The sequence below is a fragment of the Mandrillus leucophaeus genome, unplaced genomic scaffold (genome assembly GCF_000951045.1).
Source record: "Mandrillus leucophaeus isolate KB7577 unplaced genomic scaffold, Mleu.le_1.0 Scaffold427, whole genome shotgun sequence".
Lineage (NCBI taxonomy): Eukaryota > Metazoa > Chordata > Mammalia > Primates > Cercopithecidae > Mandrillus > Mandrillus leucophaeus.
Window position 1 is genome coordinate 1,898,133 of NW_012104554.1, and position 20,101 is coordinate 1,918,233.

Here is a 20,101-nt window from a genome sequence, read left to right on the forward strand (position 1 = left end):
CTCCCCTCTCCTCCCCTCCCCTCTCCTCCCCTCCTTTCCCCTCCAGTTCCCTCCCATCCCTTCCTTTCTCTTCCCTTCTCCTCTCCCCTCCCCTCGCCTCACCTCTTCTTTTTTTCACAGGATCTTGCTCTGTCACCCAGACTGGAGTGCAGTGGTGCAATCATAGCTTTCACTGCAGCCTCGAACTTCTGGGCTCAAGCAATCCTCCCACCTCAGCCTCTTGAGTAGCTAAGATTACAGGCATGTGCCACCATGTCCAGCTAATTCTAATTCTGTTTTTTTTTTTTCCAAATTTGATCTTTCTTTTTCTTAGTTCCTTGTTCTTTGCTTCAATTTTCAAGCTTCTCTTTTATTTATTAAAACATTCAAATACGATTATTCTGTATTTTCTGTCTGGTAATGTTTATAGCATTATAGTATTTGAAACTTTATAGGTTTGACTCTGTTGCTAGTTCTTTCTGTTGGATGTCACTCATAATGGCTTGTGGCTTGTTCTCTTGTATATTTTGTAAACTTTTTTCGATTGTGAATTTTTGTTCCTTGGAACTTTTCTTGTGGAAACTCTTTGTGGTCTATGTTGATGTTCTTCCAGAGAGGATTTGCTTTTGCCAGTGCTCAACATTATGTATTACATATATGTTATTACAGCCAACACTTGAACAACACAGGCTTGAACTGCGCAGGTCCACTTACATGTGAATTTTCTTCCACCTCTGCCACCTCTGAGACAGCAAGACCAATTCTACTTCTTTCTCTTCCTTCTCAGCCTACTCAGAGACAACAAGGATGAAAAACTTTATCATGATTCACTTCCACTTAATGGATGGGAACATTAGAGAGGTGCTGTTAACTGGGGACTGCCTGAAATTAAGCTCTGAGCTTGAAATTCTTCAGATTATATAATAGCATACATTCTGACTACTAATCTAATTGAGGGCTATTGTTGGTTATGGATTCTCAGGGGAAATTATTTTTTCCATATGCCACCAATACTAAGGTACAGACAAGGTCTTGGTTGGTCTCTCTCTCTGTCTCTCTGAGGTTTGTTTCCTTTTTACCTTAACATTGAGTTTGGCTTCCTACCTTGGACAAGCTCTAGATTTTAACATTGTGCCTTTAACAGCTTCTAAGCAGAATTGGAAATATCATGGTCTCCAGGACATTAAAGAAATAAACATTAAAGAAATACTTTGGTGCGATTTATATAATATTTTATATTTTATAATATGTAGTTGACCCTTGAACAATTTGGGTGCCAACCTCCTGTGCAGCTGAAATTCATGTATAACTTTTGACTCCCCAAAAACTTAACTACTAATAGCCTACTGGTGACCAGAAGCCTTACCTATAATATAAACAGTTGATTCACACATATTTTGCATGTTATATATGCTATATACTGTATTCTTTTTTTTTTCTTTGCACATTATAAAAAAGACATTTATTCAGCATCATGATCAGACTATTACATTTAGCAAGCAACAGCATGGATGCAAAAAAAAAAAAAAATCTACATTAAAACCCTTTGTTGGAATGCTTTACACTTTGCACAGAACAGAAATTAAAATGACTTGTTAAACAATTAGTCACAAATACAGTCCTTGAGTTTTTTGCCCATATCCATGAGTATTTGTCTAAAACAGGTCTTCTTTGTAGCAGCTAGGCCCTGCCACCACTGTGCTTGGCTGAGTTCACAAATCTGTTGTAACCTGTAACATCCCTGTCACTTCTCTGGCTCTCCTCTCCTGCTAAGCTTTGTTTCCTAATTAAAATCTTCTGCCTCTGCCATAGCTACTGCTGCTACTGGAACTGCCATAGCCACCTTGGTTTCTTGGTTGGCAAAGTATTGGCCTCTACCACCATAAGGGCTAGGGCTTCTGTCTCCAAAGTTTCCTCCCTTCATGGGTCCAAAATTTGAAGACTGATTGTTGTAATTGCCAAAATCGTCGTAGCTTCCACCGTCTCCAAAATTGCTTCCATCATTACCAAACCCATTATAGCCATCCCCACTGCCACCATATCGACCACTACCACTGAAGTTTCCTCCATTACCAGAGTTGTCATTCCCACCGAAACCACCTCCACGACCACCACCAAAGTTTCTAGAACCACTTCAGCCTCTTTGGCTGCATAAAGCACTAGCCATCTCTTGCTTTGAGAGGGCTTTCCTAACTTCACAGCTGTGGCCATTCACAGTATGGTATTTCTGAATGACAGTCTTATCCACGGAGTCATGGTCGTCAGAGGTTACAAAGGCAAAGCCCCTTTTCTTGCCACTGCCTCAGTCAGTCATGATTTCAGTCACTTCAATTTTTCCATACTGTTCAAAATAATCTCTTAGGTGATGTTCTTCAGTGTCTTCTTTAATGCCACCAACAAATATCTTTTTCACAGTTAAGTGGGCACCTGGTCTTTGAGAATCTTCTCTTGAGACAGCTCTCTTTGGTTCCACAACTCTTCCATCCATCTTGTGTGGCCTTGCGTTCATGGCTGCATCTACCTCCTCCACAGTGGCATATGTGATGAACCCAAAGCCCCTGGAGTGCTTGGTGTTTGGATCTCTCATTACCACATAGTCTGTGAATGTTCCCCATTGCTCAAAATGGCTCCTTAGGCTCTCATCGGTTGTTTCAAAGCTCAACCCTCCAATGAAGAGCTTCCTCAGCTGTTCGGGCTCTTTAGGAGACTCAGACTTAGACGTGATGGAAGGGAGAAGAGAGATTTTAATGATGCTTCTTCGGCGGCGTCCGCGGGCAGAAAGGAGCAAGCTGATGAACGTGTCTCACTGTATTCTTACAATAAAGTAAGATAGAGAAAAGAAAATGTTATTAAGAAAATCATGTGGCTTATGTAGAAGAATGAAACTGGACTCCCTACCTTTCACCATATACAAAATGTAACTCAAAGTGGATTAAAGATTTAAATGTAAGACCTTAAACTATAAGAATCTTAGAAGAAAACCTAGGAAACATCATTCTGGACATTAGTGTTGGGAAAGAATTTATAACTAAGTCCTCAAAAGCAATTGCAACAAAATAAAAAATTGACAAGCAGAATTAATTAAAGAGCCTCTGCACAGTGAAAGAAACTATCAATAGAGTAAAGAGATAGCCTGCAGAATGGGAGAAAACATTTGCAAACTGTGCAGCTAAGTTTGCAGATATCAAAGGTCTAATATCCAGAATCTGTAAGAAACTTAAATGGTTGAACAAGCAAAAAAAAAAAAAAAAAACCATTAAAAAATGGTCAAAAGACACAAACAGGCACTTCTCAGAAGAAGATATACAAGTGGCCAAGAAGCGTGACAAAATGGTCCGCATCTCTGATCATCAGGGAAATGCAAGTCAAAACCACAATGAGATACCATCTCACACCAGTTAGAATGACTATTATTAAAATATCAAAAAACAAATGTTGGTGAGGCTGCAGAGAAAAAGAAAATGCTTGTACATTGTTGGTGGGAATGTAAATTAGTTCAGCCACTGTGTAAAGCAGTTTCGAGATTTAAAGAACTTAAAACAGGACTACCATGCAACCTAGTAATCCATTACTGAGTATGTATCTCAACAAATACAAACCGTTCTACCAAAAAGACATATGTATTTGGATGTTCATTGCAGCACTATTCACAATAACAAATAAATGGAATCAACCTATGTGCCCATCAGTGGTGGATTGGAAAAAAAAAATATGGTACATATACACCACAAAATACCATGCAGGCATAAAAATAACAAAATCATGTTCTTTGTAGCAATATTGATGCAGCTAGAGGCTATTATCCCAAGTAAATTAACACAGGAACAGAAAACCAAATACGGCTTGTTCTCACTTATAAATGGGAGCTAAGCATTGGGTACTCATGGACATAAAGGTGGCAACAATAGAAACTGGAGACTACTAGAATGAGAAGGGAAGGAGGCAGGCAGTGGTTGAAAATCTGACTGTTGGGTACTATGCTCAGTACCTGGGTGACAGGATCATTTGTACCCCAAACCTCAGCATCATGCAATATACCCAGGTAATGCACCTGCACATATACCCTCTGAATCTAAAATAAAAATTGAAAAAAAAATAAAAAGAGGCCAGGTGCAGTGGCTCATGCCTGTGATCCCCCACTTTGGCAGGCCAAGGTGGGCAGATCACCTGAGGTCAGGAGTTTGAGACCAGCCTGGCCAACGATGAAACCACGTCTCTACTAAAAATACAAAACTTAGCCAGGCATGGTGGCGTGCGACTATAATCTCAGCTACTTGGGAGGCTGAGGCAGGAGAATCACTTGAACTCAGGAGGCAGAGGTTGCAGTGAGCTGAGATCGCTCCAGTGCATTCCAGCCTGGGCGACAGAGTGAGACTTTGTCTCAAAAAAAAACAAAAAAACAACAACAAAAATCCATATGACCTAGAAAGATTTCATAGAGCCAAAAAAGAAAAAAGAAAAGGAAAGTCATAACAAAGAGAAAATATATTTACTATTCTTTAAGTGGAAGGTCATAAAGGTCTTCATCCTTGTCTTTATGTTGAGGAGGAGGAAGAAGTGGAGTTGGTCCTGCTGTCTCAGAGGAGGCAGAGGTGGGAGAAAATCCATGTATAAGTGGACCCACACAGTTCAAACTTGCGGTGTTCCAGGGTCAGCTGTAATAATATATAATATATATAATACATAATGTAATAAGTGATATTTTATATCATTTCATTGTTTTCATCAGGACAGTTCAGACTGTTGAGTACACCATATTGCTAGAAGCAAATGTCTTTGTTTATTGTTTATCCCATTCCAATTTGGCTTCCATCCTCAGTTTTTCCATTGAAACTACTCACTAGTAGTTTCACTACTAATTCTCATCTTTACTTCTTTATCCTCATCTTACTTTACTTCTTAGAAGCATGTAGTCCAGTCAACTCTTGCTGTCTAATAATGCAATCTTTCTTGTGCTTCTCTGTTACCTCTCTTCTGGTGTTTTCCTAGCTCTCCAACTGACCTCCTTATGTGTAGTATCTCATTACTTCACCACCTTTCTTTCCCTCTTTCTTCCTTTCCCTTTCCCTTTCCTTTCCTCCGCTCCTTCTTTCCCTCCCCTCCTCCTCTCCATCTCACTCTGTTCCCCAGGCTGAGTGCAGTGGTGTGATCACTGCTCACTGCAGCCTCAATCTTCCAGGCTCAAGTGATCTTCCTACCACTGCCTCCCGAGTAGAGTAGGTAGCTGGGACCATAGGCACACATCCCCGTGGCCCTGCTAATTTTTGTTTTTTTTTCCATAGAGATGTGGTCTTGCCATGTTGCCCAGACTAGTCTTGAATTCCTGAGCTCAAACAATCCACCTGCCTCGGCTTCCCAAAGTGCTGGGATTACAGGCATGATCTAGTATACCGAGCCCCTTTTCTAAAAAGCCAGTTAGATTTAGCAGTGGGAGGACTAACTCTTCCCTGATCTTGTGCCTGGAGAGAGCAGGCTTTTCTTGTTAGCATGGTCTGGTGTTTCCAGATTGTTGGCTTCTCCAGTATTCATTTCAGAATATATGAGGCAAAGAACTCATCAGTCTGTCATTCCTTGGCTGAGATCACTAACTGGTCTGCCTTCCTCTCTGTATCTTTCAGCATCTTCTTACATTTGTTTTATATATAATCCATGAATTTTAGCTGTACTTGGCAGAAGGAATAAGGAAAAGTGCATCTATGCCATTTTTTCTGGAACTGGAAATGTACCTATTTTAAAAATTAAGCCGGGTGTGGTAGCTCATGCCTGTAATCCCAGCACTTTGGGAGGCCGAGGTGGGCTGATCAGGAGGTCAGGAGATCGAGACCATCCGGGCTAACATGGTGAAACCCCGTCTCTACTAAAGATACAAAAAAATTAGCTGGGCGTGGTGGTGGGTGGTGGGGTAGTCCCAGCTACTCAGGAGGCTGAGGCAGGAGAATGGCGTGAATCTGGGAGGCGGAGCTTGCAGTGAGCCGAGATCGCACCACTGCACTCCAGCCTGGGCGACAGAGTGAGACTCCATCTCAAAAAAAAAAAAAAAAAAAAAAAATTAGCCAGGCATTGTGGCACGTGCCTGTAATCCCAGCCACTTGAAAGGTTGAGTCAGGAGAATCGCTTGATCCTGCAAGGTGAAGGTTGCGGTGAGCCGAGATTGCGCCGCTGCGCTCCTGTTAGGGTGACAGAGAGAGACCACAACTCAAAAAAAAAAAAAATTGGATTATCTTATTGAATTGTAAGACTCCTTTATACTGGGTGCAAGTCATTTGCATTTGCCAGTGTTTTCATTGCCTCCTGTTTACCGTGTGGTGAAGGAGGGATTTTGCCCTAGGGTTATGGGAATGGCTGAACACATGACACAGGACGGTTGAGATCAACAGCAGTGTGTTAGTTACATATGTTTATAGCCTAGGGGAGAAGGACACTACATGCCATGCATGGCTACATGAAGATTACATTTGGGAACAAAATGAACAACCAGGGGCTGTGGGAGGCAGGCTTGGTAGTATCAAGAGGCTGGCATACCTTCTGATTCCTAAAGAAGGATATGATTGGATTGTTTGGATAAGTGTGTGGGCTGTCGGGGGACCAGGACATGGAAACCCACTACGTAGGGATAAGCAGGCACTGTGCCTGGTCCCTGTGATCAGAAGGGCTATTTGAGTAGGCAGCTTTATCTGTGGGAGCAGAATGGGGAGGCAAACTTGTGGTTAGGCCATTTGAGGCCCTCCCAGTTTCACCAGATGTCAAGGCAGGACACAGTATCGGGCCTTAATTTGGGTCAAATATTAAATAGAATTGGGGAGAGTAATTATTTTACTTTGTGAACTTAGGGGAATAGCATTTAAGGTTTTTACCACTAAGAATGATGGTAGCCATGAGTTTTTTTCTGATCAGCTTAAGGATGCTTTCTAGTTTTCTGAGAGCTTTTCCCCTTCCCTCCCTCCCTCTCTCCCTTCTTTTCCCCTCCCCTTTCCATTTGAATGAATTTTGAATATTGCGAAATGCTTTTCCCACATCTATTGAGATGATAATATGATTTTCTCCTTCCGTTGTTTTGATGATTTACATTGATTTTTGAATGTTGATCTACTCTTGTTTCTAGGATAAGCTCCACTTGCTCTTGCTGTGTTTTTATTACTATTTTAATACAGGTGGAGCATCCCTAATATGAAAATTCGAAATCTGAAATGCTCCACAACTCCAAACTTGAGTGCCGAAATGGTGTTCATTTCAGATTTTGGATTTTTTGCCTTAGGATGTCCAACTGGTAAGTATCATATAAATATTCCAAAAAAAAAAAATTCCAGAATCCAAAAGTGTCTCAAGCATTTCAGATAATAGATGCTCAGCCTGTATACTGCTAGATTTCATTTGTTTATATATTTTTGGGGAACCTTTTCATTTGGTCATGAGGGATATCAGTCTCTAATTTTCTTTTTTGAAATGTTTTTGTCAGGTTTTGGAATCTGGGTTTTCTTGGCCTCGTAAATTAGGAAACACTCCTTCCTATATTTTCTGAAAGAAGTAGGCACTAATTATACCTTGAATGTTTGCTAGAATTCACTAATAAAACCATCTGGGCTTGGAGCTTTCTTTTTGGGAGGTGTATTGATTATTACTCAGATTCTCTGTTTCTTTTTCAGTTAGTTTTGGTGAATTGTGTTTTTAAGGAATCTGTTATTTCATCTAATGTGTTGAATTTATTGGCATAAATGTCTATAGCATCTGTAGTGATAGCCCATGATTTTGGTAAGAGAGAAAATATTTTATCTTTTTTTTCTTTCCTGATTATTCCTATTAGTTTATCCATTTATTAATTTTTAAGATAGCCAACTTTTGACTTTGTTAATTTTTCTATCTTTTGCTTTTCTCTTTTATTGGTTTCTGCTTTTATATTTAATTTCCTCCATCTACTTACTTTGGATTTAGTTTGCTTATCTTTTTTCTAGATTCTTATGGTGGAAGGTTAGGTCTTTAATATGCATTTTAAATTTAATATGTGTCCTAAATTTAATGTGTAAGTTAAATTCTTGCCCTCCACCTTTTCCTGCCCCAACATTCAACTTGCTATTCTTTTAGCCATCTTAGAAAGCTGAAAATTGTAGAAAATCTCAGATACTGAAGCTAAGGATTTCAGAGCAAACTTGTTTCTTCCTTTTCCTCAGTCATATTCAGTACATGATAAATCCTATTCATTTTAGCCCCCAGATATATCTTCAGTCCTTTCCCCCACTTTTTTTTTTTTTCCCCCCGAAGGAAGCTGTGTAGAAATTTAATTTTTAATTTTCTTGTAGCAAGGGGTCTTGCTATGTTGCCCAAGCTGGTCTCAAGCTCTTGGCCTCAAGCAATCCTCCCACCTTGGCCTCCTGAAGTGTTAGGATTACAAGTGTGAGCCACCATGCCTGGTCTTATCCTCTTCTTTCTATTTCTGCTGCCACCCTCGTCTTTCACCTAGATGATCATAAGGGTGTATTATCCTTATCATTTTAGGTCACTTCTCCAAAGAGCAACCAGAAGAACTGGAATCAGATCAGGCCATTCCTTGAATTAAAATCTTCATTGGCTTTAGGAAATGCCTGCTTCCAGCTTCTGCTGGAGGCTATGCTTCCCAGCAAGAAAAGAAAAAAAAATTCATTGGCTTCCTGTTATGCAAAGTAAATTCCGTTATATCTTATCATGGTCTGTAAGGCCCTACATATGTGGCCTCTACCTACGTATCAAATCTCATCTCCTAGGCTGAGTGTGGTGGCTCATGCCTGTAATCCCAACACTTTGGGAGGCCAAGGCGGGCGGATCACAAGGTCAGGAGTTCGAGACCAGCCTGACCAACATGGTGAAACCCCATCTCTACTAAAAATACAAAAATTGGCCGGGCGCAGTGGCTCAAGCCTGTAATCCCAGCACTTTGGGAGGCCGAGACGGGCGGATCACGAGGTCAAGAGATCGAGACCATCTTGGCTAACACGGTGAAACCCCGTCTCTACTAAAAAATACAAAAAACTAGCTGGGCTAGGTGGCGGGCACCTGTAGTCCCAGCTACTGGGGAGGCTGAGGCAGGAGAATGACGTAAACCTGGGAGGCAGAGCTTGCAGTGAGCTGAGATCTGGCCACTGCACTCCAGCCCGGGTGACAGAGCAAGACTCCGTCTCAAAAACAAACAAACAAACAAAAATACAAAAATTAGCCGGGTGTAGTGACACACACCTGTAGTCCCAGCTACTCAGGAAACTGAAGCAGGAGAATCACTTGAACCCAGAAGGTGGAGGTTGCAGTGAGCCAAGATCATACCACTGCACTCCCGCCTGGGTGACAGAGCACGACTTTGTCTCAAAAAAAAAAAAAAAAAAATTTAAATTTTAGTTCAGTTATCACCTCTTCAGAAAACCTTTTCTATTGAAATTGCTTAAGCAATAATTTTAATCCATTCTGTTACTGTCTTAACATAGACTACCATCAATCTTTAACTGTCACATATTATTGTAACTGTCCTCCTTTTTTTTTTTTTTTGTCTTTTTTTTTTCTTTCTTTTTGTGGAGAACGGGGTCTCAACTCCTGGGCCCTGGGCAGGTCTCGAACTCCTGGGCCCTGGGCTCAAGCTATCCTCCCGCCTCTGCCTCCCTGAGAGCTGGGATTACAGGTGTGAGCCACGGTGCCTGGCCTATGCTTATTATTATTATATTTTTGTCTTTTTTTTTTTTTTCCCTGTCCTCCTTTTATCTGATGTTACCCACCTCCTATCTCCTTTCTCTTCCAATTGAATCTATTCTTTTAAAATATCGCTAGGATTTTATGATGCCATTTTCCTGGTTAAAACCCAGGTTAGGCCAGGAATGGTGGCTCATGCCTGTAATCCCAGCACTTGGATGCCCAGGCTCGCGGATCAGTTGAGGCCAGGAGTTTGAGACCAGCGTGGCCAACATGGAGAAACCCTGTCTCTGCTAAAAATACAAAAAAAAAAAAAAAAAAATTTAGCTGGACATGACGCTGCATGCCTGTAATCCCAGCTACTCGGAAGGCTGAGGCATGAGAATTTCTTGTGCTTGGGAGGCAGAGGTTGCAGTGAGCTGAGCTCGTGCCACTGCACTCCAGTCTAGGTGATAAAGCAAGACTGTCTCAAAAACAAAGCAAAAAACAAACACACACCCAGGTTAATGGTTTTCAATCAATTGTCCTTAGAATAAAGTCTAAATTCTTTAGCATGTTCTAGAAGTTTTTTTGTTGTTTGTTTATCTTCTTTTTTTTGGTGATCTGCTTTCTTTTTACCTCTATAACTTCATTTCTTCTCGTAGTCTTCTTGATACTTTTTGATCCAGACATACTGAATTCTCTCTGTGTTTTTACAGTGCGCCAAGTTTTTTCTTTTCTCTGGGGCTTTTCCATAAGCTAATCTCTGTACGTCACCTGCTTATCTTAGTAAGTTCAGACTGCTAATATAAAATACCACAGACTTAGTAGCTTATAAACTGTAGAAAGTTATTTCTCATAGTTCTAGAGGATGAGAAGTCCAAGATCAAGGTGCTGGCAGATTTGATGTCTAATGAGGGCCCATTTCCTGGTTCATAGATGGTGTCTTATCCCTGTGTCCTCATGTGGTGGGATGGGTGAAAGAGCTTACTTTTACCCATTAGTTAGGATAAACTAAAAAATAGTTATCCTGGTGGAGCTTACATTCAACCGGGTGGAAATAGGCAAAAATAAAAACATACTAAACATACTAAACATGTATTGGCCAGGCATGGTGGCTCACATCTATAATCTCAGCACTTTGGGAGTCTGAGGTGGAAGGATTGCCTAAGACCAGCCTGGACAACATAGGGAGATGCCGTCTCTACAAAAAATAAAAAAGAAAATTAGCCAGGAGTGGTGGCATGCACCTGTATTCTCAGCTACTCTGGAGGCTAAGGTGGGAGGATCGCTTCAGCCCAGGAGTTCAAGGCTGCAAGTTGACCGTGATTGTGCCACTGCACTCTAGCTGGGATGATAGAGTGAGACCCTGTCTCAAAAATAAATAAATAAAAAATATATCAAGTTAGACAGTTGGCGTTATTGAAAAAAATAAAGCAGGAAAGGGGGCATATAAAGTGTTCTTGGTGGCTGCAATTTTAATTAGTTATCAGGGAAGACTTCTCTGAGGAGGGGATAACACAAAAAGAACTGAAGGAGGTGAGGAAATGAGTCATGTGGATTTCTGGGGCAAGTATTTTTCCAGGTGTGTGGAACAGCAGGTCTCTAAGGTGGGAATATGCCTGTCATATTGAAAAAGCAACCAGGAGGCTAGTGTAGCTCTAGCATAGTGAGCAAGGGGGAGAATGGGTCAGCGATCAGTCCCGCCTCTTGTAGGGCCTTATAGACTATTATACAGACTTTAGTTTTTAACTATTACCGTGGTAGAAAGCTATCGGATAATTTTAAGCAAGGAAACGACAAGATTTGATTTGCATTTTTATGGGATACACTCTAGCTGCTGTGTGTTAGTGGGGTGAGGGTGGGGGCAAAGAGAGTGTTAGGAGGCTATTGTAATGATCTATGTACAGTGTGATGGTGACTTGGAGCAGAGTGGTAACAGCAGAGGTGCTGAGGTTCTGGATGCATTTTCAATATGGATCTAATAGGATTTTCTGATTAGTGGGGCATAAAATGTAATTTTTTCTTTTTTGAGGCAGAGTATCACTCTGTCGCCCAGTCTGGAGTGCAGTGACGCGATCTCAGCTCACTGCAATCTCTGCCTCCTGGGTTCAAGCGATTCTCCTGCCTCAGCCTCCTGCCACCACGCCCAGCTAATTTTTGTATTTTTATTAGCTTATTGGCCAGGATGGTCTTGATCTCTTGACTTCGTGATCCGCCTGCCTCGGCCTCCCAAAGTGCTGAGATTACAGGCATGAGCCACTTTACCCTGCCTAAAATGTCATTTTTTTTGGGTAACTTTTTCAGAGAGTCTGTAAGCTTCTTGAGGGTGAAGACCTTGTCTTATTTATCATTGTATTCTTAGCACCATACCACAACAGCTAGAACATAGTAATCACATATCCATGTGATTTATAAACCTCATATAGTACTTAAAAATTTATTTACTTTTTAAATTGACACATTTTAATGACACCTAGTTGTGGGTTACATTTTAATGTTCAATGCGTATCTATGTTGTATAATAATCCAATCAGTGTAGTGTATGCATCACCTCATTCGTGTGTCATTTCTTTGTGGTGAGAGCATTGGAAAGACTCTCTTTTAGCTATTTTGTGATATATAATATTTCACTGTCAACCACAGTTATCCTACTGCGAGGTAGAATACCAGCAAGTAAATACTTTTTGAATGAATGACTGTATATAGAAACTTAACAGTGAACAAACAAGAGTAAAGTGAAAGCCAACCTAAAGCTATGGTGGCAATAACAAAACAGCCGGGCATTGTGGCTCACGCCTGTGATCCCAGCACTTTGGGAGACTGAGGCAGGTGGATCACCTGATGTCAGGAGTTTGAGACCAGCTTGGCCAACATGGTGAAACCCCGTCTCTACTAAAAAGACAGAAATTAGCTGGGCGTGGTAGCAAGCGCCTGTAATCTCAGCTACTCAGGAGGCTGAGGAAGGAGAATCCCTTGAATCTGGGAGGCAATGGTTGCAGTAAGCCGAGATTGTGCCACTGTACTCCAGCCTGGGTGACAGAGGGAGACTCTGTCTCAAACAAAACAAAACAAATGAAGCGTATTTTACTTTTTCTTTTTTCTCTTTCTTTTTTGAGACAGGGTCTCACTCTATTGCCTGGGCTGGAGTGCAGTGGTGTGAACATGGCTCACCACAGCCTGGACCTCCTGGACTCAAGTGATCCTCCCGCCTCAACCTCCTAAGTACCTGGGACTATAGTTGCACACCACCATGCCTGGCTAATTTTTTTTTTTTTTTTTTGTATTTTTTGTAGAGATGGGGATTTGCCATGTTGCCAAGGCAGGTCTCAAATTCCTAGGCTCAAGCGATCTGCCTGCTTTAGCCTCCCAAAGTGCTGGCATTACAGGCATGAGCCACTGCACCCGGCTGAAGCATCTTTTAAAAAAGAATTGTTCTGTAGTTCTAGCACTTGAGACTGTGGTCATCTGGAAGACAACCCTTTCATCAGTTAAAAAAAAAATGAACTCATGTTCCTTACTTTCATCCCCGGATAATCTCCTTTAAGGGCTATTAACAAAAGGAATAATTAAAGTAATGATAGCTAACATTTACTGAATGTTTTCTTTGTACCAGGTACAATGATAAGTGCATTGCATGTATTATCTTACTTAATTGTCATGAGATTCATATGAAGTAGGTGTTATTGTTATTCCACTTAACAGATGAGGAAATTGAAGGTCACATAGCTACTAAGCGTGATATGAATCCAGGATTCAAGCCCAAGTCTAGCTCTTAATTGCTACCCTGTCTTGCTTCCCATCTGGCATCTGTTTTCAGTCTTCCTCTCTTTCTTTGCTATCCTAAGTGACTTTGATAACTCAAGGAACATTTTAACCTCCCAGTTCCTTAATGTTGTCAATGTCAATGATCTTTATTATCTCTTTTCTAGCTATTCAATTCCATGGCAGTACCTTCTACTGTATCATCAGACACAATAATTTCACCTGAAATATTAAAGTCATGTCTCCCCATTCTTTACCATAATTATCCTCTCACAAACTTTCTTCTTCATATTCTCACTACTTCATTTCCTTGGCCTTGCTGAGTAATCTAGGTTTTTAATTGCTATCTTGTCATCTAGTCTCTCAGTCCTTCCCTTTCATCTTTAAGCGTACATCTAATGACAGGTCATATTTGTTGAGTACTTATAATATCTCAAGCACTGTATTTAGTATTTTATATACACAATAACTCTGGAAGAATATGTGCTAATATTAGTCCCATTTTATAGATAAGGACACTTAAGCAAAGCAAAGTGATTTCCTTAAGGTCATATAATGAGGCATTGGTTGAGCCCCAAGTCCACATCTGTTTTTGACACTGACACTCATGATGTTATAACATTTCATCCTCATTGCTGTCTTTATTTTATTTCCTTTCTCCCTGATGCTTTCAATTCTAGTCTCTCATCCTATTATTCTTTTTTTTTGTTTGAGATGGAGTCTCACTCTGTTGCCCAGGCTGGAGTGCAGTGGTGCAATCTTGGCTCACTGCAACCTCCGCCTCACGGGTTCAAGCGATTCTCTGGCCTGAGCCTCCCTAGTAGCTGGGATTACAGGCGCACGCCACCAGGCCTGGCTAATTTTTGTGTTTTTAGGAGAAATGGGGTTTCACCATGTTGGCCTGGAACTCCTGACCTCAAGTAATCTGCCTGCCTCGGCCTCCCAAAGTGCTGGGGATGCAGGCATAAGCCACCATGCCCAGCCCCGCATCCTATTATTCTTATTTGACAAAACCTCAGGCCATACATAGATCAGTATAACAGCGCATATTTTAAAATATTGGTATTGTTAGGTATAGGGAATTTAAAATATTGTTTGAAGATGGTTTTATTTGCCTCAGAAAATTATAAGGAAGAATCATCTGGGAATTATGGGTGTGGGAAAGAATGGGATCTCAAACTAGTGGAATATAGTAAACACTAAAAATTACTTTCATTAAATTACTTTCAAGGAGAACTTCTTTGTCGAGCACATTATATGACAGAAAAGTATTTGTTATTCTTGCCAGTAATTTCTTAATCTCGGCTGGGCACGGTGACTCACGCCTGTAATCCCAGCACCTTGGGAGGCCAAGGCAGACAGTTCTTGTCAGGGGAGAGGTTGGAGACCAGCCTGGCCAACATGGTGAAACCCCATTTCTACTAAAAATACAAAAACTGGCCAGGTATGGTGGCACGTGCCTATAATCCCAGCTACTCAGGAGGCTGAGGCATGAGAATCCCTTGAACCCAGGAGGTTGAGATGGCAGTGATCTGAGATTGTACCACTGCACTCCAGCCTGGGCAACAGAGTGAAACTGTCTCGTAAATAAATAAATAAATAAATAAATAAAATAAAACAAAAGCTAACTTGCCAATAATAGGTCTTACATAAGTAAGGACAAAGTATCATAAAACAGAAATAATTTTTAAAAGTGTCATAAGCAAAATAATATTCTAACGGAAGCAACTGGATACCATAATGAAAAGAAATTGAACCAATGCAAATTTATAGCATAAGGATGGGAACTAATTTTAGAAGTCCGACTTTGGATAAATTTTCACCTTTTGTACAGTTACCACTCGAAAATTTTCCTTATGTGTACTAAAAGAGATACACTAATTATTTTCTTGTTATTTCTCTTTGCATTGTCTTGTTTTATACAAATTTTTTTTGTATATTTTTCTAAAAGTTGTTATTTCACAGGGTTTCATCTGCCCCTTATGTATGAAAAGATGTATAACTGCTATTGATTTATCGGAGCATTACCAGAAAGTGCACTATGAAAATGAAACAAGAGGACAGGAACTTCTTAATGACTCAAGTGTTACTGTGGGTCCTGTATATTTTGTTTTAGCAGCTTGGTTTTGGGTTGCTCAAAATAGCTCATTTTTCCTTGCCTCGGTGTTGCTTAACTTTTTATGCTACAAGGGAATATGGATTGCTTTAATTATGCATGCTTAAAGGAAGTTTCAATAAGGAAAAGAGGCTCTTGGGAAGTCTGCGTGGTTTCTCTTACTGTTTGCAGCTGTCTTTTTGTGAATTTGTAAATAAATATAGAAATTTAAGTTAATATTTTGTATCAATTTTGCCCTGAAATCAAAATATTAAGTGAATATTATTCCAACATTGGTAAGTTGTATTTTTATTATTTTGTTAATGTTTCATTAATGGATGTACTAAAATGCTTTAGTATAAAATACTTTCCTCTTACATAGAAAGAGGACTTTGAGGCTGGGTGCTGTGGCTCATGCCTGTAATTCCAGCACTTTGGGAGGCTGAGGTGGGCAGATCACTTGAGGTCAGGAGTTCGAGACCAGCCTGACCATTGAGGTCAGGAGTTCGAGACCAGCCTGGCCATCATGGTGAAACCCTGTCTCTACTAAAAATACAAAAACTAACTGGGGTAGTGGCACGTGCCTGCAAGTCTAGCTACAGGGAAGGCTGAGGCACAAGAATCGCTTGAACCTGGGAGGCAGGGGTTGTAATGAGCCGAGATCATGCCAGTGCACTCCAGCCTGGGCAACAGTGAGACTCTGTCCCATCCCCACCCGTTGCCCCCCCACCCCCTGCCAAAAAAAAGGAAAGAAGACTTTGCATATGAACAGTTATTGTCCCTACTGGGGAAAATATACAGCATTAGAACTTGAATCTCAGACTGTCTCAATTTTCGTTTTAATTCCCCCAGACTTGAGGATGGTGACAGAATGACATACTCTCATAAGTAACAGTGGATCACTCCAAAAATATTTCTCAGTATTTCTCAGTATGTGAGGCTGCACATAACAAAGACTGAGGAGGGGAGCAAGTTAGGGGAAGCACTGCCCATTTTCAGGCTGAAAAGAATTTCTCAGATGATCCTGATAATATGTTTTCTTTGAAAATCACTATGGTATTCCAAAAACAAAGGAAACATAGCTTTTAAAAAGTATTTTATAAATCTTATAAAATAATGCAAACTTTTGCACCAGAAAGACCAAAAATTACTTTTTTTCTGTGAGGTAATTATGTATATAAGAAAGCACTCTCACCAACATTTAGTTATTTGACACATTAATGGAGTACCTTTTATGTGGCAGATATTTTGGCAGGTGAGGGAGATAATAGATGAATAAGGTACAATCTCTACCCCAGGGAGTTTCTATGATAGATATTATTTGCAAAAAGTGCAGTGGCTAATTCAGCATGAGAGGAACTCAGGAAAAACTTTGTAGGAGGACAGTTAAATGAGAGATTTTAACAGTGGTGGAGAAATGGGTGCATGTAGGATAATACTAATTAAACTAGCCGAAACAGTGCAAGCAAAGATGGAGGCATAAAAGATTCTTGAAAGTCTGCTTAGCATTTTATCACATGTTATCCTTCTGGACCTTGTGGGTCAACTTTTCTTCTTGATGGGCTAGCCAAAATCAAAATTAATAATCTCACCTACTCTGCACTTAAGGTAAGGGCTTTCCTTTTTTTTTTTTTTTTTGAGGCAGAGTCTCACTTTGTCACTCAGGCTGGAGTGCAGTGGTACAATTTTGGCTCACTGCAGCCTCCTCCCGGGTTCAAGAAATTTTCCTGCTTCAGCCTCCCAAGTAGCTGGGACTACAAACGTGCACCACCACGCCCGGCTAATTTTTTGTATTTTTTTTTTTTTTCCTCCAGTAGAGATGGGGTTTCACCATGTTGGCCAGGGTAGTCTAGAACTCCTGGCCTCAAGTGATCTGCCTGCCTTGGCCTCCCAAAGTACTGGGATTATGGGCTTGAACAACTACAGGCCAGGGCTTTTATTTTAACTAAAAGGATACTTGGTGCAACAGGAGTACCTTAAGTATCTAGTTAAGGTAAGTTCTTAGCTGCAGTGGATATGAGAAAGGATTACAGATAACTAAACTCTTAAGTATATTGAATATATTGTTTTTAATTTTAAGTAAATTGTGTTTTTTGAAGTTGGTGACAAATTTGAAATGACTAAGGGAAATAAATGTAGCTGGCTAGCTTTAGTGTATTATTGTTAGCTAACAGTCCTCTGGAATTTATCTAGCAACCTCGATCCCCTTGGAGATTATTTAGAAAAAAATAGAGGAGTCTCATATATCAAATTGGTTTTCAAAGTCCATGAACTAAAGGTCATGCAGTCTGTTCATGGCACATCCCTGAGGCACTCATTCTAAACTCATTATACTTTTATTTTAAATGAATGATGGGTTTTAATAAACTTAAAAAAAAATCTACCCATCCCATTTATTGCAGGTTAGCATTCCCAGAGCTAGCATGCTAAGAATTTTTAGAAATGACTGTTGAAATGCAAAGCAGGCAAACTATAAAATGTGGGTATAAGAATTAAAGAACCTTGCCAGAATTAATAGAGTAGAAGACATCTCTTCAGTGATAAATATTTATGTCTTGGAGGCATTAGGCAAAGGTTTAATGTCATCTGTTTGAGAAGATGAGAAATTATATGTATTTTAGAAAGATTTATTTTTATTAGACATGTCCCCAAATTTAAGTTTTATTTAAACAAGGAAATCTTAATCACATGGAAAATTCACTTATGTGGAATATTTCTATAATATAATGTATATTACTGATTTCTAAAATTTCTCATTAGGAATGAATCATTTATTTCTGGGGTATTAATCTGGTAATTTTTGGAAGCTGTAGGAAGGTATGGCATACCTCAATGTGATCATTAGCTTTCTGGGACTCTTAGGTATCTGGAGCCCAAACCTGAAAGTGGAGACAGTAGTCAAAAAGCCACAGTTGTGAAGATTAAATCATGTAATAAGGATGTAGCTTCTCCGAGGAACACTGTTTCATTTGCTTTCTAGTTCTTAGCAGAAGTTGAGACACAAAAGAGAAATGACAGGCTAAACATTATACAGGTACATGTACTGTTGCACTAAAGGCATATCTACTAGTGTTGTACAACAGTGGGTAGGAGATAAGAATGCCAACAGATGGTTTCGAAGAAAATGAGAGTAACAGCAGCTAGACTAACATCCTGACTGGGAACATTCATTCATTCAGAAGACAATGTTGAGTACCATATCTCTGGAGCCTAATGTCATCATTGTATTCTGATGTCCAGAGGCACATCCTCAATACTACTATTTGCTCATTTCAGAAGTTTCATAGGAGATTATTGCATTTATCACCTGTCGTCCCCTGCCCTTCGTTCTGGCTCTGTGATCAGAACACACCTAGAAGCCTTCTGTTTCCTAAATGTAACATGGCTATTCATAGTGTTTCCTGCACCTTTGTTTATGCTCCTCCGTTTGCTTAGAATGCTTTTTTCTCTGCCAGGTAAACTCCTATTTATTCTTTAGTACCGAATTCCAGTGACACACTCTCTCTCTCTCTCTCTCTCTCTCTCACACACACACACACACACACACACACACACAATGCAGCTGCAATAAGGATGGAGATGAGACACATATATAATGTGTATATATATTTTTGTAAAGTATTAACTGCTGCCACAGGTGGAGTTGGATACTTCTCCTGCGTTCCCATAATTCTCTATCTATAATTGTATTATATAGCATTGTATGGTAATATTTGTCTACATATCAGTATCCCCAGAAAACAGTGAGCTTTGATTCTGCCACATAATGTGCATAAATACTAAATGAGGATATACATTTTTTTTGCATCAGCACTCAAGGAACAGGTTTTTTATTTATTTATTTTTAGTTTTTACATGCTCAGAGTACTTATTGCTTAGCTCATTTTCTCCCTTGGAAGATTTTATAATCTGTAAGCTATTAAAGATCTTCTGTTTTTTGGGCCAATTTTGCACTGCCAGGTTCTTTCATATTTCAGTGAATAAATATACAATGTAGAAAAATATAGTATGTTTAAAGTACCACCTGTGGCCATTATGGAAATATGGATGAAAAAAATCCAATATGCTGTGTATTAGAGTGAGTAAAGGAACTTGACAAGCTAATGAGGGTGCTCCTGGAGGGAAGAAGCAGTATACGCAAAGGCACAGAAGTTTGAAGTATGATGGCGTGCTCAGGGAAATGCAAGTATTTAGTATTGAAATATGGTGAGGGAGTTAGGGGAATGGTTATGCAGAACCTTGTATGCCATATTGATGATAAAGGTTGGTGAAGGATATTGAAGAATCTATTTTATAAAGATTCCTCTGGCAGCTCTGTGGAAGATTAATTAGGGAGAAGGAAGACTAGATATAGGAGCACTGTTTCTAATGTTATTGCAGTAGTCTGGACAAGAGATACTGAGTGTCTGAACATGAGTAGCTACAATGAGGATGGAGATGAGAAGATGGAAAGGAGAAATGCTTATGCTTAATGTTTTATTAGAAATGAATCAGAGGGAGAGTAGAGAGTAGTAGCCAAATTTTTAGGTTTCTAGTTCGGGTGAAAGGTGGGTGTTGGTGAGAAAAGGAGGTTTGGGAAGTGAGTCTTGCATTTGTTGTATTAGAGATGCCTGTGGGATGCAGGTAGAGATACATGTT

The 20,101-nt window shown here is 40.0% G+C and overlaps 1 protein-coding gene and 1 pseudogene across 1 annotated transcript in view; one reads left to right on the forward strand and one right to left on the reverse strand.

The window, feature by feature from the left end:
• The window catches only part of EEA1 (early endosome antigen 1), a 162,187-nt gene that overhangs the window by 44,755 nt on the left and 97,331 nt on the right, over positions 1 to 20,101 (forward strand). The window lies entirely within an intron of this gene.
• On the reverse strand, positions 1,767 to 13,130 carry LOC105548936 (annotated as a pseudogene).